Source organism: Grammomys surdaster, unplaced genomic scaffold (assembly GCF_004785775.1).
Source record: "Grammomys surdaster isolate TR1022 unplaced genomic scaffold, NIH_TR_1.0 279, whole genome shotgun sequence".
In the NCBI taxonomy this organism is placed as follows: domain Eukaryota; kingdom Metazoa; phylum Chordata; class Mammalia; order Rodentia; family Muridae; genus Grammomys; species Grammomys surdaster.
In genome coordinates this window covers 4,872,451-4,881,310 of record NW_021604720.1, presented here as the reverse complement: position 1 = coordinate 4,881,310, position 8,860 = coordinate 4,872,451, and the positions used below count along the sequence as shown (strand labels likewise).

Here is an 8,860-nt window from a genome sequence, read left to right as displayed (position 1 = left end):
TCCCATCCAGGCCCTTCTGTGCCTCTGCCTCTCTTGGTTATTTTGCCCCCTCCTCCCACCTTCTAAAGGTGATTCAAGCATGTTCACTTGAGCTATATTTCTTAAACTTTTTATGGTCTGTCAGTTGTAAACTGGATATTCTGTATTTTTTTTACTAATATCCACTTATTAGTGAGTGCATACCATGCATGCCCTTTTCGGTCTGAGTTACCTAACTCAAGATGATATTTTCTAGTTCTATTCATTTGCCTTCAAAATTCATGTTGTCTCTGGTTTTAATAACTGTATGTCTCTGGTTTTAATAACTGTATAGTATTCTGTAACGACCTGTTTGGGTCAGTCAACAGGGTCTCCAGTGCAGGAGTATGGATGCACACTTCCAAATTCCCGCTGTGTCCTTCACTGTATCTCACTTACTGGAGCTCCTACGTTGAGGCGCCACTATGTAACAACCTGTTTTGCACCAAGCTTAGGGGCCACTTTGTCCCGGCCTGAGCTGTTGCTCCGGTCCGCGGGTCAGGGTCTAGCAAGACAGAGAGTGGGGAATGGATGGGCAAGAGAAGCGAAGACTGGAGACAAGACAGAGAGTCTGTTCAAGTCTCTTTTTACTAAAAGGAAATCCTAGGTATACATAAGCACAAGCAAGGGTACCTTGCAGTTGAAGACATTAAGCAACAAAACAAAATATGGAAGAAGAACAAGATGTTTATCAGAGTGTGCTCAGCTGTTGTAGGCTGTTGAAAACAAGTCTCTTGTCAGGGTATATAGCCTGAGATGGCTGCAAAGATGATAGCTGCTTTCTGCTCAGTCGGCTCCCAAAAGTATTCCATTTTGTAAATGAACCACATGTTTTGTATTCATTCTTTGGTTGAGGGACAACTGGATTGTTTCTAGCTTCTAGTTATTACAAATAAGGATGCTATGAATATAGTGGAACATATGTCCCTGTAGTATGCTGGAGTGTCTTTCGGATATATGTCTAACATTGGTATAGCTGAGTCTTCTGATAGAATTATTTCCATTTTTCTGAGCAACCACCAAGTTGATTTCCAGACAGGTTGTACTATCTTACAATCCTACCAGCAATAGAGGAGTGTTCTACTCTATATCCTACCAGCATGTGCTGTCACTTGAGTTTTTTATCTTAGCTACTCTGATAGATACAAGGTGGAATCTTGGGGTCATTTTGATTTGCATTTTCCTGATAACTAAGGATGTTGATCATTTCTTTAAGTACTTTTAGGCCATTTGATATTCCTCTGTTGGGATTCCCTGTTTAGCTCTGTTTCCCATTTTCAATATGAATGTTTGGTTTTTTGAAGGTTAATTTCTTGAATTAGTTATATATTTTGGATATTAGCCCTCTATCCAACATTGAGTTAGTGAAGAATTTTGTTCTCAATCTGTAGGGTGCTTATTTGTATCCAGATAGTGTAGCAGACATTACCAGTAGAAAGACAAAGCATATCCTTTCTTTCTTTCAAATGTATTATCATTTAATTGGACAGACATAAGACAATTATGTATTTTGGCATCAACAGGAAAATATGAGATATAGTCTTAGCTTAGGGAAAAACATAAAAAAAACTATAACAATATCCCATGTCTGCTTTATATTTGGGAGATGAAAGAAGTGCTGACTTGAATGAAACAGTCTTGTAAACTTGAGTGAGGACTGGAGGGGAAGACTAGCCTAAGGAAGAAATGGAAAAAATGCATGATTGCAAATGAGGAGACCATGTCTGTTTTGGGTCAGGTAAGTCTAGAACTGCTGAAGATTCACATTCACTTCTAAGTATGACTTCACTATCCATACAAGAGAGTTTGGAGATACTTGGCATATATAAGAGAGTCACTATTGTTTGGAAATAATAGAACAAATGGATATATTATGTTAAGTAGAATTAAAAATTATTCTCATGAATATGCAAAAAATATTAAACCCTGGATATACAGGGAGACTGACTAGAAAACAGGGATCTGAAATGAAGTGAATGGAATATTTCTCATGATGATTGCAATACTTGAAAACTCTGTTCTGGATACTTTTTTCCCTATGTAGTTTCATAAGAAATAAAATTGAAGGATGGCAAGATGGCTCAGCAGTTAAGGGCACTGGCTGCTCTTCTGGAGGTCCTGAGTTCAATACCCAGGAACCATGTGGTAGCCCACAGCCACAAATGAGGGATCTGATGCCCTCTTCTAGCCTGCAGGTATACACTCAGCAGAACACTCACACATTAAATAAATTAAATTAAATTAAAAATAAAAAAATAAAATTGAAACTTAGTATCACATTATCCCACTATGGTTAAAATATTGTTAATTTTATACTTAGATTTGTCCTTGCTGTAGTTTGGTTTTTGTTTTGATGTCCCCAGGAGTACAGGTGTTGAGTATTTTGTCTCCATGGTGGTGCTATTAGAAGGTAGTGATATTAAAAAGGTAAACACTTTGAGAAGACATTGAGGTCATCAGAGATGTGTTCTTCAAATATAAAGGTGGCTTGTCTGCAAGTGCTGGGTAGTTCTTAAAGAGAATAGTTACAAGGAGAATATGCTTGACCCATCCTTCTGATCTTATTTCTTGACTTGTGTTGTGATTCTTTCTCTCAGAGACTCACATGCATTCTCCTACTCTGTGTCACTGGGGCTTACAGCCAGAAAAAACTGCAAATAAACTAGTGGATACAGTTAACTAATCAGATAGTTTGTTATGCTGATTAAAAGTCAATTAATACAGATTCCCTTCTTAAAATGAAGAAATTTGATCTAGCCATTTCTTGAATATAATTTGAGTAGGTAGTTTTGTAGGAACTATAGCATGAAATAAGGTATAGCCATCAGTATCAATAAATCCAAGAATGTCAATCATCGTTTGAGATTAAGTTTGTCACTTCCACGGGGGTGGGGGGGGTGGGGTTGGGATGTTGTCATTGTTTTAATTAGTCTTCATTTGCAGTGTCTGGAACTGAAGGAACATAGGCTCATGTTGCAGAAGAGCCAGGAAGCTCAATCAGGATGGAACTCTTCCTCTCTCTAAACACTGAGGTTGATAATCATTGGAATGCTTATTGAGCATTATATTCTACAGAGTGTAAAAGAAATGTCATCTTATATATGTCAAACTACTTCTATATCGATGGCAAAATACTCACCCTCATAAATGCTATTCAAGACATGTGAAGAAAGAAGAAATGCATACAAGTTGTATAAAATTTCAGAGAAGATTTTTTATTTACAGAGGAGGGGTGAGGAACGGAGAGAGAGGGAGTGGAATAGAGAAAGAGAGGGGAGAGGATTTTTGTTGAACTTTGACTAGAAATCATAATCCAAATGCCTGTTTTTATTATTTTTCTATTTGAACTTGATCTGCAGACAGCCGAAGCAGAATTCCTGAAAGAGACCTAAGGGTGGTGGGATGTTTTGATATGTTTCCTGTTTCCATGTCTTTTTATACTGTCAAACCTCGTTGGATGGCCCACATTATTATAATCTTCTAATGAGCCGAGAATGAATACCAGATCTCATAAAGAAAGCATGCTGCCTCACATTTTTCTAAATAAAATGTCTTTTTGGTTTTTGTGTGTGTGTGTGTGTGGTTTTTTTTCCTAGAGAGTTTAGGGCTGTGGCTGCACCTCAGCTAAGCACAGATTCTGTTAGTAAATCGGCAGGGTCTTCTAACACTCCATCCTGTTTGTAATACTCCATTTAATTGCTCAGCAGATAGAAGCCAGTTCTATTGTACACAACTTCAAAGCACAATGGCATGAATAGAGAGAATTATAATAATACCCAACATAATAGTCATCCAGGACAGGCACTGCCATGTAAAAATATTAAGTAACTGAGCTATGATTATGTTAAGGTAGAAAGGCATTATATTGCTAGAAGCAATTATTGCATACAATACATAAAATCCATGGCAAGAAATGAAAAATATAAGCCAGGTACCTGAAGTGTATGAATATGTCTATGTGTGGAATAGGCACTGTATTTATTCTTCAAGGAGCAGTAAAAGCAGAAGTGCTTAAATTATGAATCACACAAAAGGCATCATTTACCTACATGCATTACTTTGAATTTTCAATAACAAATGTATTATATAAAGTGCGATCATGGTAAAACTTTTCTAGGTGAGGAATGCAGAAGAACTTTTATCTTACAATAAACTTTCAAGGTAAATGAATATGATTTATTTTAATTAAATACAGTAACATTATTAATCAAGTTCACACAAATACTTGCTGCTTTAGAGTTCATTCATACCATAAAATGTAATGCTTTTGTACTATGTCTGCCTTGTTGTAGCCTGGTATATGAAAATAATCATAAATTGATCATGCTAGAATGTATGCATATTTTACTTTCCACTTACAATAACAAACGATCTGTCTTGAGAGATAGTTCAGTTAGGAAAATACTTGCAAGCACCAGAATGAACATCTGAATTTGATTCCCAGAACCCTTATAAATTAATAAGACCCAGTGGAGCTCACTTTTAGTTAAGATGATGAGTCAGAAGTGAATTTTGGGGACGTTTTTCCTACCCATCCTAATCTAATGAGAAGATCTCTACCAATGAAAATCCCTGTCACAAAAACTGTTATTTGTAACAGCCAGAAGCTGGAAACAACTCAGATGTCCCTCAGTGGAAGAATGAAAACAGAAAATGTCTTTAGAACACAATGGAATATTATTCAGCTATTAAAAAATGAGGACATCATAAATCTCAGGCAAATGGATCGAACTAAATATACCATCTTTAGTGAAGTAACTCAGACTCCAAAGGACAGGCATAATATGTACTCACTGATAACTAATTATTAGTCAAAAAGTACAGAATACCTAGGATACTATCTATAGTACATAAGAAGTATAACAAGCAGAAAGGTCCAAGTGAGGATGCTTCAGTCCCACTTAGAAGGGGTAAGATAATAATCATGGGAGGCAGAGGGAGGTGGGTAGGGACCGTGTTGGGACAGGGAAGGGAGAGGGCACAAGGGGAACAGTATGAGGTATGGGAGGGAACAGGGAAGAAGCCCAGAGGACCAGGAGAATATATGGAAATAAGCAGCCTCGTGGGGGGATGTGGGAGAATCCTATAGAAAGTGCCAGAGACTGAGACGTAAGAGACTCTCAAGGCTCAGTTGGGGTAACATTAGCTAAAATGCTCAACACAGGGGAGAGAGAACTTGAAGAGTCCACCTCCAGTAGATAGACAAGGCCTCAAGTGGAGAAACAGGGTTACTGACCCATGGTCAAAATTTCTGACCAAGAATTTTTCCTGTCTTAAACTGCAGGGATAAAAATGTAGAAGAGACTGAAAGAAAGGTGGTCCAATGAATGGTGTAACTTGGGAACAATTTCATGGGTGATCACCAAGGCCTGACATTGCTTAAGAACAGGAGCCTGCCATAACTGTCCTCTGAGAGACCCTACTAGCAGCTTACTGAGACAGAAGCAAATACTTATATCCAAGCATTGTACTGAAGTCAGGAACCTATTATTGAATTAGGTGAATGACTGAAGAAGCTTAAAGTGGTGCACTCCCATAGGAGGACCAGCAGTCTCAGCTAACCCAGAATCCAGGGAGCTCCCACAGACTGAGCCACCAACCAGGAGCATACACAGGCTGGTCTGAAGCCCCTGGCACATATATAGCAGAAGTCTGCCTTGTCTGGCCTCAATGGAAGAAGATGTGCTTAATTCTTGAAAGACTTGAGGCCCCAGGAAATTGGCAGGTCTGGTGAAGAGGGAATACCTTGGAGCCAAAGTGAGAGGAATGGGATGTGGAAATGTGAGAGAGGGAAACAGGGAGGCCTGACAAAAATGAAATGTAAATAAATAAAATAATTGAAAAGAAAGGAAAAAGTGAATTCCTAAGAGTTTCTTCCTGCTGTGAACATGCAGGCACTGGCCTCTGTCTCCTGGACACCTCCCTGATACCAAGGTCCTGAAATGGAAATCTGTAATCCTGCCTCAGCCCAAGAAATCCAGGCTGGCTGCTGCCCCAAAGATAAAGGCTAATTCGGGCTTTCCCGGACTGCTCAAGAAGTAAAAGGGAAAAGGAATAACAAGAAGCAACTGAACATATTGATGAAGTATGCAGTGAAATAGGCTGACCTAACGAAGAAGCCAGTGAGGAAGTTTTGAAAGTAGAACAAAAATATAACAAACTTCATCAACCAACATTTTCAGAAGAGGTCAGAATTGATGGTCAAAATCCCAGATTTTTGGTTAACAACATTTGTCAAGCATCCACAAGTTTCTGTACTGCTTGGGGAGGAAGAAAAGAGTTTGACTAGAGTTGAAGTGACAGAATTCAAAGGCATTAAATAAGGTTACAGAAAAGATATTTATTTATTTATTTGGATATTTTATTTACATTTCAGATGTAACTCCTTTACCCCACTCCCCCCCACCCAGGAACCCACTTTCCTATCCTCCCTCCTCCTGCTTTTATGAGGATGTTCCCCCACACCCCGCACTCCCACCTGCCTACCCTCAAATTCCCCCACAGTCTTTATGGGACCAAGGATCTCTTCTCCCACCGACATACTCCCTTACATATACAGCTGGAGCCATGGGTCCCTCCCTAAGTGCTCCCAGGCTAGTGGTTTAGATCCTGGGAGATCTGGTTGGTTGGGATTCTTGCTCTCCCCATGGGCCACAAACACTTTCAGCTCCTTCAGTCTTCTCTCTCACTCCTCCATTGGGAACCCCTTGATCAGTTCAATGGTTAGCTGTGAGCATCCATCTCTGAATATGTCAGAGTCTGGCAGACATCTAAGGAGACAGCCATATTAGGCTCCTGTCAGCATGTACTTCCTGACATCCACATCAGTATCTACCTTTGGTGACTGCACATGGGATGGATACCTAGGTGGAAGAGTCTCCAAATGAACCCTCCTTCAGTTTCTGTCCCACACTTTTTCTCCATATTTGCTCCCTTGAGTATTTTGCTACTTTTTCTAAGAAGGACTGAAGAACCCATACTTTGATCTCCCTTCTTCATGAGCTTCATTTGGTCTGTGAGCTGTATCTTGGGTATTGCGAGCTTCTGGACTAATATCCATTTGTGAGTGAATACCATGTGTGTTCTTTTGTGACTGAGTTACCTCACTCAGGATGATATTTTCTAGTTCTATCCATTTACCTAAGAATTTCTCAAATTCATTGTTTTTAATAGATGAGTAATAGTCCATTGTGTAAATGAACCACATTTTTTATATCCATTCCTCTATTGAAGGATATCTGGGTTCTTTCCAGTTTCAGGCTATTATTATGGCTGCTGTTAACATAGTGGAGCATATGTCCTTGTTATATGTTGGAGCATCTTCTGGGAGTATGCCCAGGAGTGATATAGCTCAGTCCTCAGCTAAGGCTATGCCCAATTTTCTGAGGAACCGCCAGAATGATTTCCAGAGTGGTTGCACCTTCTTGCAATCCCACCAACAATGTAAGAGTGTTCCTCTTTTTCTACCTCCTCACCAGCATCTGCTATCACTTGAATTTTTGATCTTAGCCATTCTGACTGGTATGAGGTGGAATCTCAGGGTTGTTTTGATTTGCATTTCCCTGATGACTAAGGATGCTGAACATTTCCTTAGGTGCTCCTTGGCCATTCAAGTTTCCTCAGTTGAGAATTCTTTGTTTAGTTCTGTACCCCATTTTTAATAGGGTTATTTAGTTGTCTGGAGTCTAATTTCTTGAGTTTTTTGTATATATTGAATATTAGCACTCTATTGGATTTGCGATTGATAAAGATCTTTTCCTAATCTGTTGGTTGCCATTTTGAATAGATTTTTATTTTGAGGAAAATCTTTACTTTCAAAATAAAGTTCTCTCCAAAGACTTGCATCTTAATGAGAGTCATGACTTGTCTTGAAAATCTACTGAAATCAAATGGAAATCTGGAAAGGATTTGACAAAATGCTCCAGTAAAATGCAGAAAGGGGCCAGCAGAAAGGGGCAGCACAAAGAGCCCAGAGAGCTTCTTTACCTTGTTTACTGAATATTTTGATGCAGGTGCTAATGAGTTAGAAGAGGTTATCAAAGATGATATTTGACCAAATTCCTTGCAGTATTATTTGGTTCCAGATATAGATGATGAGCAAGGAGAGGCAGAAAGTGATGACAATGATGACAAAGAGGAGAAAGGGTTGGAAATATTGATGAAGAAGGAGATAAGGATGAAGTTGAAGAAGATGAGGAGGATGATGAAGGGCAAGAAGACAAGAAGGATGAAGGTCAAAATGACTAGTACAGAAGATTGATGAATTTCAACTTTCTTTATTTTCCCTTTCCTTCCTTGATTTTCTCCAGTCCCTGAGAATAGGTGTCAGTCCTTTCCTCCCCTGTCTCTCTGTGCTCAGTTGCTCTATCTTTAGGTCTCAACATCATGGTTCTCAACTAATTTGAGGGGAATAGAATCTCTACATTTCTGTTCTAAATTCATTTTTATCCTTTCTCGTCTCAAAAACTGTAGATTCAACACCACAGTCAGGTTCTGTGGGAAAAAAGAAAAGCTGTCCAGTTTCCTTGCCTCTACTAGAGGCGGGTGGATGCTAGGCCCCTGTGTAGTAGTACAAAAATTCTAGCTTTTTTCTTTTCTCTGTATATTGGGCTCAGTGATTACACTGTGCCTCTATGTGAATACAGACAATTAGTATTACCAACATGTATATGTCTACTTTCTCTTATTTAATCCAAAAAAAGCAGGGTATAAATAGTCCCCAGGGGTGGGTTTGAGGTCTCTGGGGTGGTAAGGTAAGTGGGCATTTGAGAACATGGCTTCTCCTTTGGCATGTTTAATTGTGGTGTTTAATAGACATCCTTGCAGTTTAAGGTGACACTTT

At 39.1% G+C, this 8,860-nt stretch overlaps 1 pseudogene; it reads left to right on the top strand.

Moving 5' to 3' along the window:
- The first annotated feature begins 1,717 nt into the window (after positions 1 to 1,717).
- LOC114629280 lies at positions 1,718 to 8,265 on the top strand (annotated as a pseudogene).
- Positions 8,266 to 8,860: the final 595 nt, after the last annotated feature.